This window comes from Salmo salar, unplaced genomic scaffold, assembly GCF_905237065.1.
Source record: "Salmo salar unplaced genomic scaffold, Ssal_v3.1, whole genome shotgun sequence".
NCBI classification, from domain to species: domain Eukaryota; kingdom Metazoa; phylum Chordata; class Actinopteri; order Salmoniformes; family Salmonidae; genus Salmo; species Salmo salar.
The window spans coordinates 115,001-140,371 of NW_025547645.1; the positions used below are offsets into that span (position 1 = coordinate 115,001).

The window sequence follows — 25,371 nt, forward strand, 5'->3', positions numbered from 1 at the left end:
ACATAGATACTAGTCATGCTGGTGTAGTCTATAGCTGAGCTGGTTAAACTGTAGTAGGGTCCACATAGATACTAGTCATGCTGGTGTAGTCTATAGCTGAGCTGGTTAAACTGTAGTAGGGTCCACATAGATACTAGTCATGCTGGTGTAGTCTATAGCTGAGCTGGTTAAACTGTAGTAGGGTCCACATAGATACTAGTCATGCTGGTGTAGTCTATAGCTGAGCTGGTTAAACTGTAGTAGGGTCCACATAGATACTAGTCATGCTGGTGTAGTCTATAGCTGAGCTGGTTAAACTGTAGTAGGGTCCACATAGATACTAGTCATGCTGGTGTAGTCTATAGCTGAGCTGGTTAAACTGTAGTAGGGTCCACATAGATACTAGTCATGCTGGTGTAGTCTATAGCTGAGCTGGTTAAACTGTAGTAGGGTCCACATAGATACTAGTCGTGCTGGTGTAGTCTATAGCTGAGCTGGTTAAACTGTAGTAGGGTCCACATAGATACTAGTCGTGCTGGTGTAGTCTATAGCTGAGCTGGTTAAACTGTAGTAGGGACCACATAGATACTAGTCATGCTGGTGTAGTCTATAGCTGAGCTGGTTAAACTGTAGTAGGGTCCACATAGATACTAGTCATGCTGGTGTAGTCTATAGCTGAGCTGGTTAAACTGTACTAGGGTCCACATAGATACTAGTCATGCTGGTGTAGTCTATAGCTGAGCTGGTTAAACTGTAGTAGGGTCCACATAGATACTAGTCATGCTGGTGTAGTCTATAGCTGAGCTGGTTAAACTGTAGTAGGGTCCACATAGATACTAGTCATGCTGGTGTAGTCTATAGCTGAGCTGGTTAAACTGTAGTAGGGTCCACATAGATACTAGTCATGCTGGTGTAGTCTATAGCTGAGCTGGTTAAACTGTAGTAGGGTCCACATAGATACTAGTCATGCTGGTGTAGTCTATAGCTGAGCTGGTTAAACTGTAGTAGGGTCCACATAGATACTAGTCATGCTGGTGTAGTCTATAGCTGAGCTGGTTAAACTGTAGTAGGGTCCACATAGATACTAGTCATGCTGGTGTAGTCTATAGCTGAGCTGGTTAAACTGTAGTAGGGTCCACATAGATACTAGTCATGCTGGTGTAGTCTATAGCTGAGCTGGTTAAACTGTAGTAGGGTCCACATAGATACTAGTCATGCTGGTGTAGTCTATAGCTGAGCTGGTTAAACTGTAGTAGGGTCCACATAGATACTAGTCATGCTGGTGTAGTCTATAGCTGAGCTGGTTAAACTGTAGTAGGGTCCACATAGATACTAGTCATGCTGGTGTAGTCTATAGCTGAGCTGGTTAAACTGTAGTAGGGTCCACATAGATACTAGTCATGCTGGTGTAGTCTATAGCTGAGCTGGTTAAACTGTAGTAGGGTCCACATAGATACTAGTCATGCTGGTGTAGTCTATAGCTGAGCTGGTTAAACTGTAGTAGGGTCCACATAGATACTAGTCATGCTGGTGTAGTCTATAGCTGAGCTGGTTAAACTGTAGTAGGGTCCACATAGATACTAGTCATGCTGGTGTAGTCTATAGCTGAGCTGGTTAAACTGTAGTAGGGTCCACATAGATACTAGTCATGCTGGTGTAGTCTATAGCTGAGCTGGTTAAACTGTAGTAGGGTTCACATAGATACTAGTCATGCTGGTGTAGTCTATAGCTGAGCTGGTTAAACTGTAGTAGGGTCCACATAGATACTAGTCATGCTGGTGTAGTCTATAGCTGAGCTGGTTAAACTGTAGTAGGTTCCACATAGATACTAGTCATGCTGGTGTAGTCTATAGCTGAGCTGGTTAAACTGTAGTAGGGTCCACATAGATACTAGTCACGCTGGTGTAGTCTATAGCTGAGCTGGTTAAACTGTAGTAGGGTCCACATAGATACTAGTCACGCTGGTGTAGTCTATAGCTGAGCTGGTTAAACTGTAGTAGGGTCCACATAGATACTAGTCACGCTGGTGTAGTCTATAGCTGAGCTGGTTAAACTGTAGTAGGGTCCACATAGATACTAGTCATGCTGGTGTAGTCTATAGCTGAGCTGGTTAAACTGTAGTAGGGTCCACATAGATACTAGTCATGCTGGTGTAGTCTATAGCTGAGCTGGTTAAACTGTAGTAGGGTCCACATAGATACTAGTCATGCTGGTGTAGTCTATAGCTGAGCTGGTTAAACTGTAGTAGGGTCCACATAGATACTAGTCATGCTGGTGGTGATGGTCCCCAGATGTGATGATTTATTCTGCTCTGTTTTATGTACAATCCTTATTTTCTGACTGATTTGAATTTGAAGAGATTTAAGGTTTTCATATTTGATAAAATACAATGTCCATTTCCATGAATCATGATGTCTGGTGTTGATGTAACAACAGGTGGTCTTTTTAATCCACTATCCAGAGTCAGGAACAGATGAAGTAAGTTCTGCTACTGTTCAGTGATTAAATATATATACTTCTGTGAATATATGAACCATTTCCTTCAAAAAATAAACTGCTCACATTCTGGAGATAAACTTTGTAAGGACTGTGTGTGTTTTTGTGTAAATAGTTTCTGAAAAAAGTGTCCAGCTCAAACGCTGATTGTTGTTGTAAATGAGCGTTCTAAATGAGGGTTCTAAATGAGGGTTCTAAATGAGGGTTCTAAACGAGGGTTCTAAATGAGGGTTCTAAATGAGGGTTCTAAAAGAGCGTTCTAAACGAGGGTTCTAAAAGAGCGTTCTAAATGAGCGTTCTAAACGAGGGTTCTAAATGAGCGTTCTAAACGAGGGTTCTAAATGAGCGTTTAAATGAGCGTTCTAAACGAGGGTTCTAAATGTGTGTTCTAAATTGAGAGGTAGCCTGACTGCCATTAGGTACCGAGATGAGATCCTCAGACCCCTTGTGAGACCATATGCTGGTGCGGTTGGCCCTGGGTTCCTCCTAATGCAAGACAATGCTAGACCTCATGTGGCTGGAGTGTGTCAGCAGTTCCTGCAAGAGGAAGGCATTGATGCTATGGACTGGCCCGCCCGTTCCCCAGACCTGAATCCAATTGAGCACATCTGGGACATCATGTCTCGCTCCATCCACCAACGCCACGTTGCACCACAGACTGTCCAGGAGTTGGCGGATGCTTTAGTCCAGGTCTGGGAGGAGATCCCTCAGGAGACCATCCGCCACCTCATCAGGAGCATGCCCAGGCGTTGTAGGGAGGTCATACAGGCACGTGGAGGCCACACACACTACTGAGCCTCATTTTGACTTGTTTTAAGGACATTACATCAAAGTTGGATCAGCCTGTAGTGTGGTTTTCCACTTTAATTTTTAGTGTGACTCCAAATCCAGACCTCCATGGGTTGATAAATTGGATTTCCATTGATTATTTTTGTGTGATTTTGTTATCAGCACATTCAACTATGTAAAGAAAAAAGTATTTAATAAGATTATTTATTTCATTCAGATCTAGGATGTGTTGTTTAAGTGTTCCCTTTATTTTTTTGAGCAGTATATATGAATTACCTACCTATAATTGTAATGTGATGAAATACTCCACCTATTCTGTGTTTATCAGATCAATGCAGATGAAGGGCATTAGATGTTGAGATGAACCAGTGTTAGAGTATTTACATGATGTATAGGAAGTGGTGTTCTGTTTTTTAACATTATATTTCTGTATATATGAATTAACTAGTTAAATCCTGTTTCTAGTCTATTAGTTACAATGTGTAACCATTGATGTCCCAGGACCAAGATTGGTAAACACTGTTGAAGTGTATAATTGTAATACATACATGCAGACACAGCGTCATTCAAAGACTGGAATTTGATACTCCTGGTATTGGATATGACTGAAAAATAATCTCAAAGACATTCATACCTGAACTGCACCTTTATTTGCCAAGGTAGAGTACATGATCAGTGAATATATTAAATGTACAGGCTACAATGTGGGGATCTCATGCATGGTAATAACTACATGTATATACAACTTGCATCCTTGGCACAAAGTTATATTATATTCTACTCAATCCATAGGCTTCATTAATGTCATTCAGGCTGTTTTGAAGTTGATACAACTGGCTATGATAGCTGAGGTTCATAGGTTCTGAACTAATATGTATACCAAACGTTTGGGTCCATACACAGATCGGCTAGATAGCTAGCTACACATCCATAGGCATACAGGTATTTTAATCATCCACTGCACAATAAGCAAGAACATAGCTAGCTACGTTATTTCATCTATCTGCATGGCAAATATCAGCAAGGCAAGCTTACACAATTGTACATTCAATTTACAGTAAATTCTTCAGCTAACTAGATTCTATACATTCACTGTTTCACAGAACGACAGCCTGGTTTGCTGGTTGTTTCAGGAGTCCCTAAAACAACCAGAATGACAATTTCATACTCATGTCACAACACACAGAAATATATATATAGCACAATACAATCATCCTAACCGGAAAAATGTAGGCTACATTTGTCGTAGCGCTAACTGAAGAAAGATTGACCCAACACAAGCAGTCATATTTTCTAACTCTCGGCTGGCGTGAACTACAATATGAATTAGCTAATAGCAATTACTATGCATAATTAATCACATCACGGGGTGAGCTCACCATTGATCGAAATAATTAGGTAAAACACTTTCTAGAAATCGACAGTAATCCGACGATTAGTTTCAGCGTGCAGCCATGCATTTTTTTCCTCCTAACTCTAACCTGTCTCTCTGTCTGTCTCTCTGTCTGTCTGTCTGTCTTTTCAGTAACACCTCCTAACCCTAACCTGTCTGTCTGTCTCTCTGTCTGTCTGTCTGTCTAGTAACACCTCCTAACCTGTCTGTCTGTCTGTCTGTTCAGTAACACCTCCTAACTCTAACCTGTCTGTCTGTCTGTATAGTAACACCTCCTAACCCTAACCTGTCTGTCTGTCTCTCTGTATAGTAACACCTCATAACCCTAACCTGTCTGTCTGTCTGTCTGTCCAGTAACACCTCCTAACCCTAACCTGTCTGTCTGTCTGTCTGTCTAGTAACACCTCCTAACCCTAACCTGTCTGTCTGTCTGTATAGTAACACCTCCTAACCCTAACCTGTCTGTCTGTCTCTGTCTGTCTGTCTGTATAGTAACACCTCCTAACCCTAACCTGTCTGTCTGTCTGTCTAGTAACACCTCCTAACCCTAACCTGTCTGTCTGTCTCTGTCTGTCTGTCTGTCTGTCTGTACAGTAACACCTCCTAACTCTAACCTGTCTGTCTGCCTGTCTGTCTGTCTGTATAGTAACACCTCCTAACCTGTCTGTCTGTCTGTTCAGTAACACCTCCTAACCCTAACCTGTCTGTCTGTCTGTCTGTCTGTCTGTACAGTAACACCTCCTAACCCTAACCTGTCTGTCTGTACAGTAACACCTAACCCTAACCTGTCTGTCTGTCTGTCTGTCTGTCTGTACAGTAACACCTCCTAACCCTAACCTGTCTGTCTGTCTGTCTGTCTGTCTGTACAGTAACACCTCCTAACTCTAACCTGTCTGTCTGTCTGTCTGTCTGTCTGTCTGTCTGTCTGTCTGTCTGTCTAGTGACACCTCCTAACCTGACTGTCTGTCTGTCTAGTAACACCTCCTAACCCTAACCTGTCTGTCTGTACAGTAACACCTCCTAACCCTAACCTGTCTGTCTGTCTGTCTGTCTGTCTGTCTGTACAGTAACACCTCCTAACCCTAACCTGTCTGTCTGTCTGTCTGTCTAGTAACACCTCCTAACCCTAACCTGTCTGTCTGTCTGTCTGTCTGTCTGTCTGTCTGTCTAGTGACACCTCCTAACCTGACTGTCTGTCTGTCTAGTAACACCTCCTAACCCTAACCTGTCTGTCTGTACAGTAACACCTCCTAACCCTAACCTGTCTGTCTGTCTGTCTGTCTGTCTAGTGACACCTCCTAACCTGACTGTCTGTCTGTCTAGTAACACCTCCTAACCCTAACCTGTCTGCCTGTCACACGGGGTGTGATCGTTCTACAGTGGTTCCTGAAGCGCTGTGTGATTAGAACACTAAATTGTGCACTACAATTAACTGTGGACCTTGGTCAAACACAGTGCACTATATAGCCTAACACTCATTTAGAACGCTCATTTAGAACTCTCATTTACCACGCTCATTTACAACACTCATTTACAGCGCTCATTTAGAACCCTCATTTAGAACGCTCTTTTACAACACTCATTTAGAACGCTCATTTAGAACGCTCATTTAGAACACACAGTTAGATCCCTCATTACGAACACTAATTTAGAACGCTCTTTTACAACACTCTTTTAGAACGCTCTTTTAGAACCCTCTTTTAGAACGCTTCTTTTAGAACCCTCTTTTAGAACCCTCTTTTAGAACACTCTTTTAGAACGCTCTTTAGAACACTCATTTAGAACCCTCATTTAGAACCCTCATTTAGAACGCTATTTTAAAACCCTCATTTAGAACGTTCATTTAGAACCCTCATTTAGAACACTCATTAGAACCCTCATTTAGAACACACATTTAGAACCCTCATTACAAACACTAATTTAGAACACTCGTTTAGAACGCTCGTTTAGAACGCTCTTTTAGAACCCTCATTTAGAACGCTATTTTAAAACCCTCATTTAGAACCCTCATTTAGAACCCTCGTTTAGAATGCTCATTAGAACACTCATTTAGAACACACATTTAGAACCCTCATACGAACCCTCGTTTAGAACGCTCGTTTAGAACGCTCTTTTAGAACCCTCTTTTAGAACCCTCTTTTAGAACACTCATTTAGAACACTCATTTACAACGCTCATTTAGAATGCTCTTTAGAACCCTCATTTAGAACACTCATTTAGAACGCTCATTTAGAACGCTCTTTGAGAACACTCATTTCGAACGCTCTTTAGAACCCTCATTTAGAACCCTCGTTTAGAACCCTCGTTTAGAACACTCTTTAGAACACTCATTTAGAACACTCGTTTACAACGCTCTTTAAAACGGACAGTTTCCAATGACGCAACAATCAGCGTTTGAGCTGGACACACTTTTTTCAGAAACTATTTACACAAAAACACACACAGTCCTTACAAAGTTTATCTCCAGAATGTGAGCAGTTTATTTTTGGATGCAAATGGTTCAGATATTCACAGAAGTATATATATATATATATATATATATATATATATATATATATATATATATATCACAACACAATCATCCTAACCGGAAAAAATGTAGGCTACATTTGTCTTAGCGCTAACTGAGGATAGATTGACCCAACACAAGCGGTCATATTTTCTAACTCTCGGCTGACGTAAACTACAATATGAATTAGCTAATTGCAATTACTATGTATAATTAATCACATCACGGGGTGAGCTCACCATTGATCGAAATAATTAGGTAAAACACTTTCTAGAAATCGACAGTAATCCGACGATTAGTTTCAGCGCGCAGCCATGCATTTTTCCCCTCACAGAAACCGAAGATAATAAAAGACAAGATGAGTTCGGTCTGTTTATAGTGTTGAAGGGGTGTGTCATCTACCGTCGTTCACATCCCACCATTCATTTCCGGAAGTCCTCAAAAAATGAGTGAACTCTTACTCACCTCATTTTGTTATAACATCTTTGGTCAAACGGATGATTACGTGAAACCCAGAATGCATTGTATGTCAACAAACATGGCTCCATACACATAGCTGGAATTAGCTTAGCTCATCATAATCACTATAACCTTCAAATAAGTATTTTACACACATAATATGTGCCCATTACAATCTATGCAAGAATCGGAATGCATGATTTGTCACCCAGAATTGAAAACATGTGAATAAAACTATAAATACACAAATAATTACCTCACAAAACATTTTCTGATGGTGATTTATTGATACAAGTGACGCACGCCGGCAGTCAATCACGTCCCCTCTCACTCTGAGCCATTCAGTGTTGTTGTTTATGTATGTAGCTAGTGAGCTAAGCTGTAGCATTAGCAATGTCTTTCAAAAGGAGACAACTCACAAATGTGGAAATTCTGGAGATTTTTTTTAAAATTCTGACAATGAGTCTGAAAGTCAGGAATCAGATTCTGACAGTGAGGAGCTGCCCCCCCCAACCTTGTAGCCATTGAGAACCCTGAATCTGAGGTTCCCTTGTCCACTGACCAAGTACCAGGTCCCTTTGAAGATGCTGGTGGTGATGGAGGGAGACCGACAGTGGATGAAGTACAGGAGTTCTGTGGTAGCTGGAAGGCCACCAGTCATTTCACCCCTCCTGGCCCTGCTGTTTGTTTTGATGAGTCCCAGTCTGGAGTCCATTTCCATCTGAGGCAGAGTGCTTCAAGTTGTTTCTGACAGAGGAGCTGGTGGGAAACATAGTACAGGAGACCAATCGCTATGCCTTGGAGCTACAGGAGAAGAGAGAGCCAGGAGTGAGGGGGGAAACTCGCTAAATGGGTGACAACCACAATTAGTGAAATGTATACCTTCCTGGTGACAGTCCTCCTCATGGGGATAGTAAAGAAGAACTCCCTAAGAGAATACTGGAGCACAGATCCTATGTTTGCAACTCCCTTCTTTGCCACCCTCTTTTCCCAAGACCGCTTCCTAATTCTGCTGCGATGCCTGCATTTCGTCAACAATGCTACTGCCATCCTAAGTGACCCGTTATACAAAATAAGAATTGTTCTTATCAGCCTGACTAGGGCTGGGCGATATATCGATATAAAAAATATATCGATATATATTTTAAATGTGATATGAAATTAGACCATTTCGCATATATCGATATAGTTGAAATTTGCGCTTTGATTCTTGCTCCAAGCAAGCTGCAGACCCGGAGCTCTCTGCGCTGCTCCCCGCGCCTCCTCTTTCATGCACAGAGGGCGGAGGGGCAGGAACAGACACTTCAACAAACATGGAGGAAGAAACAGCGTCTGCGGAGCGTTTTGACGAGGAATTGGTTAGTAAAAGAAAAAGCATTGGCTCAGTAATTTGGAGATGGTTCGGATTCAAAGTATCAGATGAGCAACAAAATCACGTTATATGTAGGCAGTGCCATAAAAAAAGTTACAGCCAGGGGTGGAAGCACTACCAATCTTTTTCACCACCTAAAACAGTGGCACAAACTGCAATACGAAGAGTGTGTGAAACTGCGCGCTGCAGAAGCCCCAGCCGCAAGCCGTCGACAACCCGAAAAAGCTCCAGCCCCGAAACAAAGCTCACTGCAAACTTCATTTTCCCGCAGTGTGCCTTTATGAAAAGAAAATTGGCAAGTGGTGTACTATAACTACAGCGGTGTCCTATCACATTGCTAAAGATATGGTCCCTGTTGCAACTGTGGAACAAGTCGGATTCAAAAAAGCTACTGAAAACTATGGACCCGAGATATGAGCTTCCCAACTACTTTACACGAGAAGCACTGCCACAAATGTCCACTGAAGTCAGGCAGAGCCTTGCTGACCGGCTCGCTAACGGGACCCATTTTGGCGTTGACCAGCGATATGTGGGTCGAGCAGGACAATGTGAGCCTTACATGAAGCGTGACATGTTCACTTCATTCAACGACTGGGGGAGATGAAAACAGCGTCGTGTCTCCAAAACAAGTTATTTCCCCCCAGGATCACACCGGTGAGCATATAGCTGAGGCCTCGCAGGACGCAAGCTGGGAAACTCCAAGAAAAGCATCCGGTTGCTAAAACAACCGCCAACGGGAGCGACGTCGTCAGAGCGGTGGAGCTGAACGATGAGGATGCAGTGCTTCGGTCAGACTACACTTGGCTATTGGGGAGTGCAGTGTTTTATTAAGGAGTATTCACATATTTTACTTTAAAGAAAAAACATTAAAATATTAGTTTTTTATTATTTTTCCTTTGTGTCTGTCTCCAACTTTTTTGTTTTATGCTGCTGTCTTGGCCAAAAATGGATTAATAAAACACAAAACATAAAGTGCTAAAAGTAAAATCACTTACAATACAGGATGGTAGATTTCAGAACCATATTTATTAGGTTATTGGATAAGAATTAGTGATGCATTGATGTGTTTACCACTTTAATGTTACAGCTGGTAAAGGTGAGGTAATTATGACTTTAAAATGCTGGTTAGCCTGTTGATATCATCAAGGTAACATATTTAGTTATTATGATAGACTATAGTTTTTTCTCTGGATTGAAGAGCCAACTGCAAAGTAACTAGAAACTAATGTTGACACGTAGGTAGGCCTAAACATTGTGGAGTTTTTAGTGGAGTAGAAATATGAAGTAGCATTAAATACTAAGCATAAATACTAAGAACAACAACAAGAACGAAACATCAGTAAATGTACATACAGTATAGTCATCATTTATAAATTATACACAAATAATAATACATAAAAATCACTTGCAGGATTAAAATTCACAAAATAAATGAATATAATATTTGATATTTATGATTAGGACTGGCGTTGATTAAAAAAAAATAAACTATGAAACAAGAAAATATTAATGTAGAATATTTCTAAAGCTTGATTTTGGAAAGCACTTAGTTGTATAAGTGTGTTAAAGTGAAAACAGAGTCAAATTTCTCGCATAAGCGAGAAGTCTCGCATCTTGCTGAAGTCCAGATTCAGCTGGGTCTGCCAAGTCACCAACTCATAACCGAGTCTGCCACACGCTGGGGATCAAGGCAGCAGATGATAGAGAGAGTCCTGGAGCAGGAAGGAGCACTGGCCAAAGTCCTGTCTAATGACAAAAGACCAGGCACCTTGTCCCTACCTGGCAGGACTTAGAGGTCCTAGAAGCAGTCCAAAAGGTGCTGAAACCTCTCCAGGACTTTACCGATGCTTTGTCAGGTGAGGAGTACGTCACTCTATCATATGTAAAACCTGTGCTGCACCTTTTTAACGAAAGTCTCCTGGCATGTGAAGAGGGTGATAGCGAGCTTTGCAAATCGATCAAGACCAGCATTGTTGAGTACCTCAACCGCAAGTATTCTGACCCAGCCACTACTGACCTATTGGAGATGGCTTCATTTGTGGATCCACGCTTCAGGGCCACCTATATCCCAAGTGAAAAAGTTGATGCATTGAAGCACAGAGCTGTCTTGGAGGTGGAGACGCTACTGGCTGATCAGAGCAGCTGTCAACCGCCTTACCTACGTGTGCCAACTGTGCCTGAGCCTGCAGATGGAGAAGCAGCAGTGGCACCAAAAGCTAAGACACTGGCAAGCTTCTTCAAGCAGCGCACAGCCACCACCACTGCGCCACCAACCAAGAGGGAGGCTATTGAAAATGAACTGTCAAGTTACTTGCAGTCAGCAAGTGTGGAGAGTGACACTGATCCCCTCAAGTGGTGGAAGGATCATGAAGTTGTCTTTCCAGCTCTGAGCCACCTGGCAAAAAAGTATCTCTTGCTACCAGCTACCAGTTCACCCTCCGAAAGGGTTTTCAGCTGCAGTGGCAATATCGTGACCTGCCACAGAGCATCTCTGAAGCCGGATGCCGTTGACAGGCTGGTGTTTCTCGCACAAAATCTTTAAACGAAGGAGGACACGCTTGTCTTCTAATGTCTACCTCAAGACAGCATTACTGTTTATCAAAGTAAAAAAGAGGGGGAAAATGTTTATTGAGTTGATAGTCTGTTTGTTGTGCAACTGGTTGAGGCTGTTCAGATAAGAAATTGAGTTAACAAAAAAGCAAATGGTAATCTCAGGCTGATGTTTAAAACACATTTTCTCAAACTGAGCACTTTATTTTGTTCTTTATTTATATATAATTGCTGCCATTACTAGGGTTTGTCATATTTTAGTATTTTGTAATGTTCGTTATTTGCATCTGTGGATTTGTTAGAAAGGAGAAGAAATCTGTAATTTGATTTTAATAAGCCATTTAAAGTTGTCAAACTAAAAAAAAAGTTGACTTTTCTCATAAATATATATAATATTTATTTCAGAAAAAGATAGGCCTATTTTATTTTATAGGCTATTTTTTAATAAGATATTTGTATTTATTTAAATGTGCACCTTATGGAGCTTTGATTTTGAAAAAAAAAGGTCGTCCTGTTGTTCTACAGTGTTTATGTTTACATGTTATTGTTATTTGAACAGCTGAGCATTTAATCTGAACCAGGTGAAGAGCCCTGTTTATTGTTTATTCATTTGATTTTTCAACTGTTCACTGAAATAGCCGCTTTCAATAAAACTACTTGAGACATGTCATATCTGGCTTTGACTTTGACTGAACATTTGCTCTCACTTTGCAGAAAAAAATATCAGGATATATATCTTATATCGATATTCAGCCTAAATATATCGGGATATGACTTTTGGTCCATATCGCCCAGCCCTGCCTACCAGACATCTTCTTGAGAGAAGATAAGGTCAGAGACTCCTGTCTTACTCTCCGTCATGTTGAAATAGGTTCTCCTGTCTTAATCTCTGTCATGTTGAAATAGGTTCTCCTGTCTTACTCTCTGTCATGTTGAAATAGGTTCTCCTGTCTTACTCTCTGTCATGTTGAAATAGGTTCTCCTGTCTTACTCTCTGTCATGTTGAAATAGGTTCTCCTGTCTTACTCTCTGTCATGTTGAGATGGGTTAGTTCTTCTTGAGAGAACTAAACCAAAATTAGTCCAACTAACCCAAAATTAGTCGAAAGCCTAAGGGATTCTCTAAATAGCTCAGTCTTATCACTCAATATGAGTCAAAATCTGTCACTTCCAGGACTGCTCATTTTGTCAAAAATGAAAAAACAGGTAGAACTGGGATAGAAGCTGTTCTAGAACCTGTGGTCCAGAAACTGATTTAACAGGCAGATAGAACTGGGATAGAAGCTGTTCTAGAACCTGTGGTCCAGAAACTGATTTAACAGGCAGATAGAACTGGGATAGAAGCTGTTCTAGAACCTGTGGTCCAGAAACTGATTTAACAGGCAGATAGAACTGGGATAGAAGCTGTTCTAGAACCTGTGGTCCAGAAACTGATTTAACAGGCAGATAGAACTGGGATAGAAGCTGTTCTAGAACCTGTGGTCCAGAAACTGATTTAACAGGCAGATAGAACTGGGATAGAAGCTGTTCTAGAACCTGTGGTCCAGAAACTGATTTAACAGGCAGATAGAACTGGGATAGAAGCTGTTCTAGAACCTGTGGTCCAGAAACTGATTTAACAGGCAGATAGAACTGGGATAGAAGCTGTTCTAGAACCTGTGGTCCAGAAACTGATTTAACAGGCAGATAGAACTGGGATAGAAGCTGTTCTAGAACCTGTGGTCCAGAAACTGATTTAACAGGCAGATAGAACTGGGATAGAAGCTGTTCTAGAACCTGTGGTCCAGAAACTGATTTAACAGGCAGATAGAACTGGGATAGAAGCTGTTCTAGAACCTGTGGTCCAGAAACTGATTTAACAGGCAGATAGAACTGGGATAGAAGCTGTTCTAGAACCTGTGGTCCAGAAACTGATTTAACAGGCAGGTAGAACTGGGATAGAAGCTGTTATAGAACCTGTGGTCCAGAAACTGATTTAACATGCAGATAGAACTGGGATAGAAGCTGTTCTAGAACCTGTGGTCCAGAAACTGATTTAACATGCAGATAGAACTGGGATAGAAGCTGTTCTAGAACCTGTGGTCCAGAAACTGATTTAACAGGCAGATAGAACTGGGATAGAAGCTGTTCTAGAACCTGTGGTCCAGAAACTGATTTAACCCTTCACGCGTGAGTTCCAAATATCTCTATCGGTCGCCCCAGCGTGAGTTCCTAATATCTCTATCGGTCGCCCCAGCGTGAGTTCCTAATATCTCTATCGGTCGCCCCAGCGTGAGTTCCTAATATCTCTATCGGTCGCCCCAGCGTGAGTTCCTAATATCTCTATCGGTCGCCCCAGCGTGAGTTCCTAATATCTCTATCGGTCGCCCCAGCGTGAGTTCCTAATATCTCTATCGGTGGCCCCTAGTGAGTTCCTAATATCTCTATCGGTCGCCCCAGCGTGAGTTCCTAATATCTCTATCGGTGGCCCCTAGTGAGTTCCTAATATCTCTATCGGTCGCCCCAGCGTGAGTTTTTTATACTCGTGATGTTAGAATGTTCTCTCCATTCCAGAATGTGATTGTTACGTCACAGTGCATTTAATCCGCGCTGCCCTCAAACCAAAGCACGCAGACTGTTTTTATTTATAGGCTGTTTTCAAACTTCAATTTCAAATGTTTTTCTTAACAAGTTTTTATTTTCTAAGAACAGTTTGAATTGAGGTGTGTTCCGGCTCCTCATTCATTCACATAAAAATAGTCTCTTTTTTTTTTACTTTTGCGGACAATTAAATTTTTGGGACATTTCTGACCGGGACAAAATTCCCCAAGCACTTTCCAATTGTTTGTGCAGTTCAAGTCTGCAGACATTTGCTCATCTCCCGTCAGAACAGGATCTGCACACGTGTTGACATTTTCCATCTGTTGCCCTCATTGTTTTCCTTACTAATAATAACTTTGGAAATGTGTGCGTTTCTATCAAAGTAAGTGCATTATTACGTATGTCGTTTCTATTGTAGCATAATAGATTTGTGTATATTCTTTATAACCGCGGACACGTGAGGTAACGTTACTCATTTTATAACCTTTATGGTGTTATATTCAATCGTGCTTAGGTAGCTAGCTACATTTTTCTATCAGCTCTGTAAAACAATGCTAGTTGCGTCAGAGAAGTATTATCTTGTGTTGTATTTTGAAGCTACATGGCCTTATGACTCCCCTAGTGGCGCAGCGGTCAAAGGCACTGCACATCAGTGCTAGAGACGTCACTACAGACTCCCTGGTTCAAATCCAGGCTGTATCACAACTGGCTGTGATTGGGAGTCCCATAGGGAGTCCCATTGGGTAGCCTGGTCCTCGGAGGCGTACCAGCGACCAGATGCGCTGCGCAGGCATCCTCCTACCATGCTGGATGCCCGCTCTAGCACGGCACCTGCGAGGGGCTGGAATAATGCGCACCGGACTGTGCGTGCGTATGGGTGAGAGAGTGCGCTCCTCAGCGAAACATGGCGCTCTCCACCTCATACGCTCCTCCATATAACCACGGGTAGCTGGCTAAAAAATTAACAAAAAAAAAATTTGAAAAAAATAAATGGGTAGCTGGCTTCCGGCTCTTCCTAGGCCAAACTACCCGTGTGCCCCCCCCAAAAAAATTATTGGGGGTGCCTCTCGTGCTTCAACGCCAGTCGTGTCCCTCGGAAACGTTCCCGGTCCATACCAGCCTTACTCCATGGGCCTTCTCCGGCCATAACCTGCTCCCAAGTCCATCTCTCCCGTTTGTCCAAATCAAAATTCCTCTGCTGCTTGGTCCTGGTTTGGTGGGAGATTCTGTCAGGGATTTCTTCGTCGGAGGACGATATGGCGAAATCATCATCGGAAAATGAGGACCAATATGCAGCAGAGTTGAGATGGTTCATTTTGAACTTTTAATAAATTCCAAAACGAACATACAAAATAACAAAAACGAACGCATACGATACACTGACAGTCCTGTTATGTTTACACACACTAAACACGGAACAATCTCCCACAAATACACAGACAAACACACCCAACTAATATAGGACTTCCAATCAAAGGCAACACCACACAGCTGCCTTCAATTGGAAGTCCATCCCAATTAACTCAACATAGAAACAGATCAACCAGACTACACATAGAAATACATCAACATAGACCATAACTCAAAACCCAAAAATAATAAATCAAACGCCCTCCTAACTAACACACCACCCTGAACCACATAAAACAAATACCCGCTGCCACGTCCTGACCAAACTAAAATGACAATTAACCCTTATACTGGCCAGGACGTGACACATCTTGTCTTTTATTATCTTCGGTTTCTGTGGGGGAAAAAAATGCATGGCTGCGCGCTGAAACTAATCTCGGATAACTTTCCATTTCTAGAAAGTGTTTTACCTAATTATTTCGATCAATGGTGAGCTCACCCCGTGATGTGATTAATTATTCATAGTATTTTGCTATTAGCTAATTCATGTTGTAGTTTACGTCAGCCGAGAGTTATAAAATATGACTGCTTGTGTTGGGTCAATCTTTCTTCAGTTAGCGCTACGACAAATGTAGCCTACATTTTTTCCGGAAAAAATGTAGGCTACATTTGTATATATATATATATATACTTCTGTGAATATCTGAACCATTTGCATCCAAAAATAAACTGCTCACATTCAGGAGATAAACTTTGTAAGGACTGTGTGTGTTTTTGTGTAAATAGTTTCTGAAAAAAGTGTGTCCAGCTCAAACGCTGATTGTTGCGTCATTGCAAACTGTCCGTTTTAAAGAGCGTTCTAAATGAGTGTTCTAAAGAGCGTTCTAAACAAGCGTTCTAAATGAGTGTGTCCAGCTCAAACGCTGATTGTTGCGTCATTGTAAAGTGTCCGTTGTAACGGGGTTCCAACCTACTAATCAACCCGCTTCACTGTAGAACGGCTGGTATGAATAATAACAATGGCTGGGCTGATGGGCACTTCAGTGACTTGGAGCCTTTGATTGCCCTGCCTCTGGGAGCCTGTCGACTTGTTACATGATTACTGAGTGAAAGAGAGCCTATGAAAGTTTTCATGGAGGGTGGGGGACCCCTGGTGGCTGAACCTGAGATCAATGAGAGAACTTGTCAGAAAAAAACGACAGAGTCCCACTTCTCTGTCATTGTACAAAGTAGAGAGTGGGGGAAAAATGTGTAAAAATGTATACAGAGGCTCTGGAATTTGTCATAAAACAATACAAATTGTGAAAAAGGATTAAAATAAAGTTCCAACAGTACATGAGATGATCAGACTGAACCAACTGCTATCTTAAAATGTTTATTCAGTTAGGAAACAGAGGATGTATTACATAAAGTTATCACAGAATTAAAGTTATCACAATTAAATAATTAAATCCTCACTCACACAGAAAACATGGCTTCATTATTGTTCACAGTTTATTATCATAGTTTCTCACAGATCCTGGCTTCCACTGTTAGAATGGCTGAGCGAGAGGAGGTGGGGCTTTTTTCATAGCCTGAGAGAGAGAGAGAGAGAGAGACATTCAGTTTTACTAGAGGGGTTGGGTGGCGCCCCCTGTTGGCTGAACCTGGGTGGGAGGTTCCCCCTTAGCAAGCAATGGACCCCAGCACACCACTGAAGCCATTAAGAACTATATTCAAAAACCCACCTGGTAACCTGTTCAATCACCAGGCACACGGCTCAACATAGTTCAATGACAGAGACTGTGGACTTCGAATAATTTTGGGTAAAAAAAAAAAAAAATGGTGAAAATTAATAAAATGAAGTAGCAGCTGTCTTTGATATGCTCAAAATTAACTAACTGCTATCTTGAAATGTAGAGAAAGTGTTTTAAAATAGGCATCCAATCATTTGAAAATTAGTCGAAAGGCTAAGTGATTCTCTTCCTGAGAAGAAGCTGACAGCCTTCAAACAGAGCAAAAAAAGTGGTCCCAAACAATATGTCAAAATGAATAAAAAAATGATACAGCTGTCTTTAATAAGATCAAACTGAACTAACTGCTATCTTGAAATGTTGAAAAAGTGTTTTTAAATAGGCATCCTGTGGTTCGGGCTATGTATTTAGGTAGAGGGGTGTTTGTTTTATGTGGTCTCGGGCTATGTATTTAGGTAGAGGGGTGTTTGGTTTATGTGGTTCGGGCTATGTATTTAGGTAGAGGGGTGTTTGGTTTATGTGGTTCGGGCTATGTATTTAGGTAGAGGGGTGTTTTTGGTTTATGTGGTTCGGGCTATGTATTTAGGTAGAGGGGTGTTTGGTTTATGTGGTTCGGGCTATGTATTTAGGTAGAGGGGTGTTTGGTTTATGTGGTTCGGGCTATGTATTTAGGTAGAGGGGTGTTTGGTTTATGTGGTTCGGGCTATGTATTTAGGTAGAGGGGTGTTTGTTTTATGTGGTTCGGGCTATGTATTTACATAGAGGGGTGTTTGGTTTATGTGGTTCGGGCTATGTATTTACATAGAGGGGTGTTTGGTTTATGTGTTTCGGGCTATGTATTTAGGTAAAGGGGTGTTTGTTTTATGTGGTTCGGGCTATGTATTTACGTAGAGGGGTGTTTGGTTTATGTGGTTCAGGCTATGTATTTAGGTAGAGGGGTGTTTGGTTTATGTGTTTCGGGCTATGTATTTAGGTAGAGGGGTGTTTGGTTTATGTGGTTCGGGCTATGTATTTAGGTAGAGGGGTGTTTGGTTTATGTGGTTCAGGCTATGTATTTAGGTAGAGGGGTGTTTGGTTTATGTGGTCAGGGGTTTGTTAGTCTATGTTCTATGTTAGTGTATTTCTATGTTCTGTCTTGTCTATTGTAGTTCTATGTTTAGTTAATTGGGGTTGGACCTTCAATTGGAGGCAGCTGGTTATCGTTGCCTCTGATTGAAGGTCCTATAATTAGGAGTTTGTTTGTCATGGGGGTTTTGTGGCAGATTGTTGCTGTGTATAGCTTTGTGCCTTACTGGCCTGTTCTTTGTCCTTTAATAAAAGAAGATGAGTGTACATTTTCCCACTGCGTCTTGGTCTAAACCCTACGACACCTGTGACATTTACATTAGGGTGTATTGTTAGATACTACTGCACTGTTGGAACCAGGAACACAAGCATTTCACTACACCCACAATAACATCTGCTAAATATGTGTATGTGACCAATAACATTTTTATTTGATTGTATTTTTGAAAGTGTTACATAATTCTCAATCCGCTTTGCGTCGTGCCTAAAAACAGCACTTAGCCGTGGTACTGTATATTAGCCATATACTGTCACCACTTCCACCGAAGTCATTTCCTCTCCTTGTTCGGCGGTCGGCGTCACCGGTCTTCTAGTCATTGTCGATCCACTTTTTCATTTTCCATTTGTTTTGTCTTGTTTTCTTACACATCTGGTTTCCATTTCCATCATGAATTGTTGTGTATTTAACCCTCTGTTCCCCCCATGTCCTTGTGTGGAATTGTTTGTTTGTAAGTGCTTGTACTCTGTTACTGGTGCGCATTGGGTTTTGTACCCATGTAGGTTCGTTTTGTATTAAACTGCTCCGGCTATTACCTATCTCTGCTCTCCTGCGTCTGACTTCACTGCCACCAGGTCCGCAATCCTTACATATACCACACCTCCTCAGGCCTTATTGCTTATTAGAACACATAAGTTTATTATAAGGCATTATAAAGGTCATTAAAATAATTATAATATGTACTTCATAGAAACGGTTACCCTTTATATTCTAATAACTCACATTTTAAGATTCATTATTTCATTTATTCCATGTTAAGGGCTCTAACCAAGGAACAAGACTATTTGTCACCCTCTTGCTGTTGCATGCAGTTCCTCTCTCTTCCTCCCTCCCTCTAACCCCTCCCTCCCTCTAACCCCTCCCTCCCTCTAACCCCACCCCTCTGGCAGAACCAGGAAGTCCATCCCCCTTCACAAACTCTCTTCTGAGGAAACGAAACTGATCTGAGTCTCTGTGTCGTCTGTCTATGTGAGAGTGAACAACCGTCCAAATGGCTCAACAGGGAGTTCTGCTGGACCAGGACCAGTTCTGTTGTTCTGTCTGTCTGGATCTACTGAAGGAACCAGTCACCATCCCCTGTGGACACAGTTACTGTAGGAGCTGTATTGAGGGCTGCTGGGATCAGGATGTTCTGAAAGGGGTCTATAGCTGTCCTCAGTGCAGACAGACCTTCAGTCCGAGGCCTACGCTGAGTAAAAATAACATGTTGGCTGAAATGTAGAGAAAGTGTTTTAAAATAGGCATCCTATCATTTGAAAATGAGTTGAAAGGCTAAGTGATTCTCCTCCTGAGAAGAAGCTGACAGCCTTCAAACAGAGCAAAAAAAGTGGTCCCAAAAAATATGTCAAAATGAATAAAAAAATGATACAGCTGTCTTTAATAAGATCAAACTGAACTAACTGCTATCTTGAAATGTTGAAAAAGTGTTTTTAAATAGCTCAGTCTTATCACTCAATATGAGTCAAAATCTGTCACTTCCAGGACTGCTCATTTTGTCAAAAATGAAAAAATGAAAAAAATAACTACTCACAGCTGTGTTAAAACCTCTTGGGGATAGGGGGGCAGTATTGAGGATTTTGAAAAAAATATGTGCCCATTTTTAACTGCCTCCTACACCAACTCAGAAGCTAGAATATGCATATTATTGTTCAGGTTTGGATAGAAAACACTGAATTTTCTAAAACTGTTTGAATGGTGTCTGTAAGTATAACAGAACTCATATGGCAGTCAAAACCCTGAGACAAATTCTGACAGGAAGTGGATACCTGATGTGTTGAATTACCTTTAAGCCTATGCCATTGAAACACACAGGGGCTTATTAATCGTTGAGCACTTCCTATGGCTTCCACTAGATGTCACCAGTCTTTACAAAGTGTTTTGAGTCTTATACTGTGAGATCTGACCGAACAAGAGCCTTGGAACGGTGATGGCCGATTAGACTCTGGCCGCGAGTTCATGTTGGGTACCTCGTTCCAATACGTTTTAAAAGAGAATGCAATCGTCCGCCTTGAATATTATTCATGTTCTGGTTAAAAAAGGCACTAATGATTTATGCTATACAACGTTCGACATGTTTGAACGAACGTAAATATTTTTTCTCCCTTCTTTCATGAAGAGAAGTCCGGCGGGCTTAGATCATGTGCTAACAACACGGAGCTTTTTGGACATAAATTATGAGCTTTTTCGAACAAAACTACATTTGTTATGGACCTGGGATTCCTGGAAGTGACATCTGATGAAGAGAATCAAAGGTAATGGATTATTTACATAGTATTTTCGATTTTAGATCTCTCCAACATGGCGGTTAGTCTGTATCGCAAAGCGTATTTTTATGGGCGCAGTGCTCAGATTATTGCAAAGTGTGATTTCCCAGTAAGGTTATTTTTAAATCTGGCAATCCGGTTGCGTTCAAGAGATGTAAATCTATAATTCTTTGAATGACAATATAATATTTTACCAATGTTTTCGAATAGTAATTATTTAATTTGTCGTGCTGATTTGACTGGCGGTTATTGGAGGGAAACGATTTCCTCAACATCAACGCCATAGTAAAACGCTGTTTTTGTATATAAATATGAACTTGATAGAACTAAAAATGCATGTATTGTCTAACATAATGTCCTAGGAGTGTCATCTGATGGAGATTGTCAAAGGTTAGTGCATAATTTTAGCTGGTTTTCTGCTTTTGGTGATGCCTGTCTTTGAATTGACAAAACATTACACACAGCTATTGTCAATGTACTCTCCTAACATAATCTAACTTTATGCTTTCGCCGTAAAGCCTTTTTGAAATCGGACAACGTGGTTAGATTAAGGAGATGTTTATCTTTCAAAGGGTGTAAGATAGTTGTATTTTTGAGAAATTTGAATTATGACATTTAATAGTTTTCAAATTTGGCGCTCTTGATATTTCACCTGTTGTTGATAGGGTGTACCAGGGGTGGGACGCATGCAGCCCCTAGTACATAGAGATTAAAGGAAAAAGCTTCTACCAGTCCGTGGTGAGTAATCCCAGTTCTGATGTCCAGAAGTTATTTTCGGTCGTAAGAGACGGTAGCAGCAACATTATGTACAAAATAAGTTAAAAAATAAGTTACAAACAACACAAAAAAATGAACAAAATAGCACAATTGATTACGGGCATGTAAAACATCAGCCATACTCTTAGGCACCATTTCTGAGATATCTCTTGTTGAAACTGAACAAATTGTGGTACAGCAGGCTGCTCCAAAGCAAGAGAGCTATTAACTAGTGTTGAGCTGTGATGACAAGCCTTTTGTCTTCTGTATTTAAATTAGTCACTAACCAGGAGTGACATGACCTCCATTCCCCTGCTGGGAGGGATTCTAGACCCTCGTTTATGTAGCTCTATTTTAGAACAAGTTATTTCCTTCTTGAATGATTTTCATGACAAATCTACTAAAAAACCCTTGCTGGTCTCAACACAATATCCTCCTTGGCCAGATAACAATTTTCCTTAATAATTCCATTACTTAAATGAACTTCAAAATCGTCTCATGTCCTAGCTGTAGGTTACTTGTTTTAATGGCTCTAACATGCTCTAAGGTTCCAGCTTGTAGAGATGATCTAAAACATGTTTCCCAGCATTCTAAAATGAGTTGAAGAAAATGTGAATAAAAGTTATAAGGTGAAACATCGGAAACCAAACTTCTTAGGAGAGATTAATTTATTGAAAATCCTTTGAAATCAACATCGGAAGACACACTCAATCAGGCGGGGGCACACACTCAATGAAAGTCGAAACTTGAGAGAGTTTTACAAGATCAAGTCAGAAAATTACTTTGTTAGCAAAGGCATAATGGAGATTATGAGCCCCGGCTCTCATATCTGAAACTGTGCTGAGTGGAGGCTACAACTGCCTCGAAAACATCTCAGACATTACACTGGAGCGGAGACTGGCTGATTTCTCACTGTCACCCCTGAGGACACTGTTGATCCAAGGCATGTAGGCAGAGAGCTTCATGTAGACAGCGTATTTCCTCACGGCACAGGCCTTATCGAAGGACAGGATCCCTGCAGCATACACTCTGCCGTCTTTGGGGTCCTGGACTGCCAGGGCACCGCCTGCATCCCCAAAGCACACATTCTCCTGGTACTTGCTGGCTCCAGTACAGAACATGTTGTCGTCTATGGTTGGAGTGCTGCCACCACGGTTGTACTCTGCCTTACAGAAGCTATGCGATGCCACAGGCAATACCAGGTGTTTCAGTGACTCAGCGGGGGTGAAGTGGACCCCCAACCCCAGCCTGTGATGATGCCTTTCTCCTGGGCTGCCTCAGCCAGGTCCTCACCCCTCTCAGGCAGAGGGATGGGCATCACAGCCTCGCTCAGGGTGAATGGCTCCTTCAGCTGAATCAGAGCCAGGTCGTTGTCCCAGTCTGACACGCTCTGGAAGCCTGGGTGCAGAACCACCTAGAAGGGGAAGGGAATAATTCATAGGACCTTTTTTTGACGATCTACTGTATTTGTGCTCTAACTACCTATAAGACTGAAAATGATGATGTAGGTGAGAGAGCCCAGTGCAGTTCTGCTTGCTGTAAATACTGAATTGTCTGTATATTGTTTGAAAGAGATGGTAATGGGTATACTAGCTCACCTTTTCTACAGCAACTTCTTTGGAGTCATTGGCTTGGGAGTATCGCGTGATGCCTAGGTACACCTTGGGGATGATTGGTTCTTTCCCCTGGGTGTCCTGCCTACTCTTCCTGACAAACAAGTTCCTGCCAGCGGTCAGGACCCAGCGGTCAGAGATTAGAGCTCCCCCAGCGAAGCCCCCGTTCATGACGTTTTTACTCAGATAGACCATGGCCTGCCAGGGGACATGAGGGGCCAGGGTGCCCCCAACCATACGCCTGAAGCGCAGGTCTGGGCAAGAAACACAACAACATTATTTCTATACAATCTCTATATGGTTAAAACATCCCCAACTCAGCACCACCTAGCACTTACTGCTGTGCAACTCAAACACAACCATAAAAGATTATTGCAGAAAAATGAAATGTGCCTCAATACAATTCCAGCCTTTGTTTTAGTTTGAGTTTGAGTTTGCTAAAATCAACACTATTCACTTGAATACACATAACATTTGGTAGTAGCTTTCTGGAACCTTTTAGCTTTGACCTGACAAAAGTTCAGTAAATTCATTAATCATCTACTATTATCTAAAAAAAATAAGTGTTGTCATGACTTGAGCCAGACAAGGCTAGCTTTCACAGAATTACCTTGGAGGTCACAATACGCAGAAACCTAGATGAGGATGGAATTAGTGTCATTTCTCTTCTCAAACATTTTCCTGAAACGTTTGATGAGAGGTGGATTTTGAGGAATTTTACTTTTCAAGGCTTTCATGCTCTGTAGATTTTCCTAATGACATATTTTACCATCCAGCTTGGAGGAAGCTGAGACTGAGGATCTCTCCTTCCTTTCCTCCCTGCTTGCCTTCTCTTTGATCCCTGTCATCTCATGTGTGTCGCTGCTGAATCGATTTTTAAGATAATCGGGATAATAGCTGTGAGCCGTGAGACTTAACAAGGTTCTCACTTGAAAGTGATGGTGACATCCTCATTTTGGCCACAGCTACTGTATTCTCCAACAGGCTGAATAGGAACAGCTTGTGTCTGCTCAGCTCAGAGTTGCGTAAGGGGATCCATAGTGAAGATTGGCTTCAGAACATCCGATGAGAGTGACAGTGTAATTGAAATGTGAGTGATATCCTTACACGAACCAGTCACAATGGGCCAGCAAATATAATATGTTTCGGAAATAGACAAATTGCACGTGTGAAAACACACGTGTAATGTGTAAGTCCAATATTTTTGGGCGATATTCTGCATCAATGGTGTCACTAACACCCACCTTAACATAGACATGGGACAAGAAAGGTTGTCAATGATCTTTAAAATGTACATGTTTTTGTTTGAAAACATTTCATCCCTCTCACTTTGTTGACATTTCAATCTAAATCAGAAAAAGTAAGCCCGTATTGGCATAAGGCAGGGAGTTGGTTATGTGTCAGTTAGACAGATAGCTACCTGAATTGTCTGACATCTCATCAATTGATTTGGTTTTGATTTTGATTTTGATTTTGATTTTGTCCTGTTCCAGACAGACACAGGAGGCCGCGAGGAGCACTACCAGGGATGACCTGCGGACAGAAGGAACACATAAGTACAGTACACACACACAGAGCCAACTGACAGACAGCGCCCAAACACTCACTAGTACCACAACTAACGGTTCCTTTACTTAGGAAGTCTCTGGGCTTGCTTGTTAACCTATATTTAGAAAAGGTCTCTAGCTAAAGCAATTTGAATGTTTTTTGAAAGATTTAAGTAGCTGTGTTTCCCTGCCATTTTACAAAGATCCATTGTCCAAAGACATTTCAGAGATTCATTTGGATTGGTACTGCAATGACAACAATTGCCAGGCAACTAGGGTTTTGTTGAAGAAAGAATATGAAAAGTATAACATACCACATTTTGATGGAAATATCTGTTTATCAGTTTGTATGTTGAGCTGTGTCTCCTCTGTAAAGACGATGTACTCCGTGAGAAGTTATAGGACCAAGGCCTTATATCTGCTGAGGAGAGAACTCACCCCTGTCTGCCCACCGCTGGGAATTTTGCTGGACACAGCTTCAGTTCTGATTCCCGAAAATCGGAGAGATTGCAAAATCTCTGTTCATGCCAACCCATTATTGGAATCGTGTCCAAACCCTAACCCTGACCCCATCTGGAGCTCAGCCACAGCCAACTAGTATCAGAGAAGACCATCTGAGGGATAAATCATTTCATAGGGT

The 25,371-nt window shown here is 41.5% G+C and overlaps 1 pseudogene across 1 annotated transcript; it reads right to left on the minus strand.

The window, feature by feature from the left end:
* Positions 1 to 22,221: 22,221 nt before the first annotated feature.
* On the minus strand, positions 22,222 to 25,192 carry LOC123732139 (haptoglobin-like; annotated as a pseudogene). Its single transcript, XR_006762993.1, has 4 exons — positions 25,046 to 25,192; positions 24,605 to 24,717; positions 23,170 to 23,438; positions 22,222 to 22,985 (listed from the first exon to the last, which is right to left on the minus strand). The product of XR_006762993.1 is annotated as a haptoglobin-like (transcript).
* Positions 25,193 to 25,371: the final 179 nt, after the last annotated feature.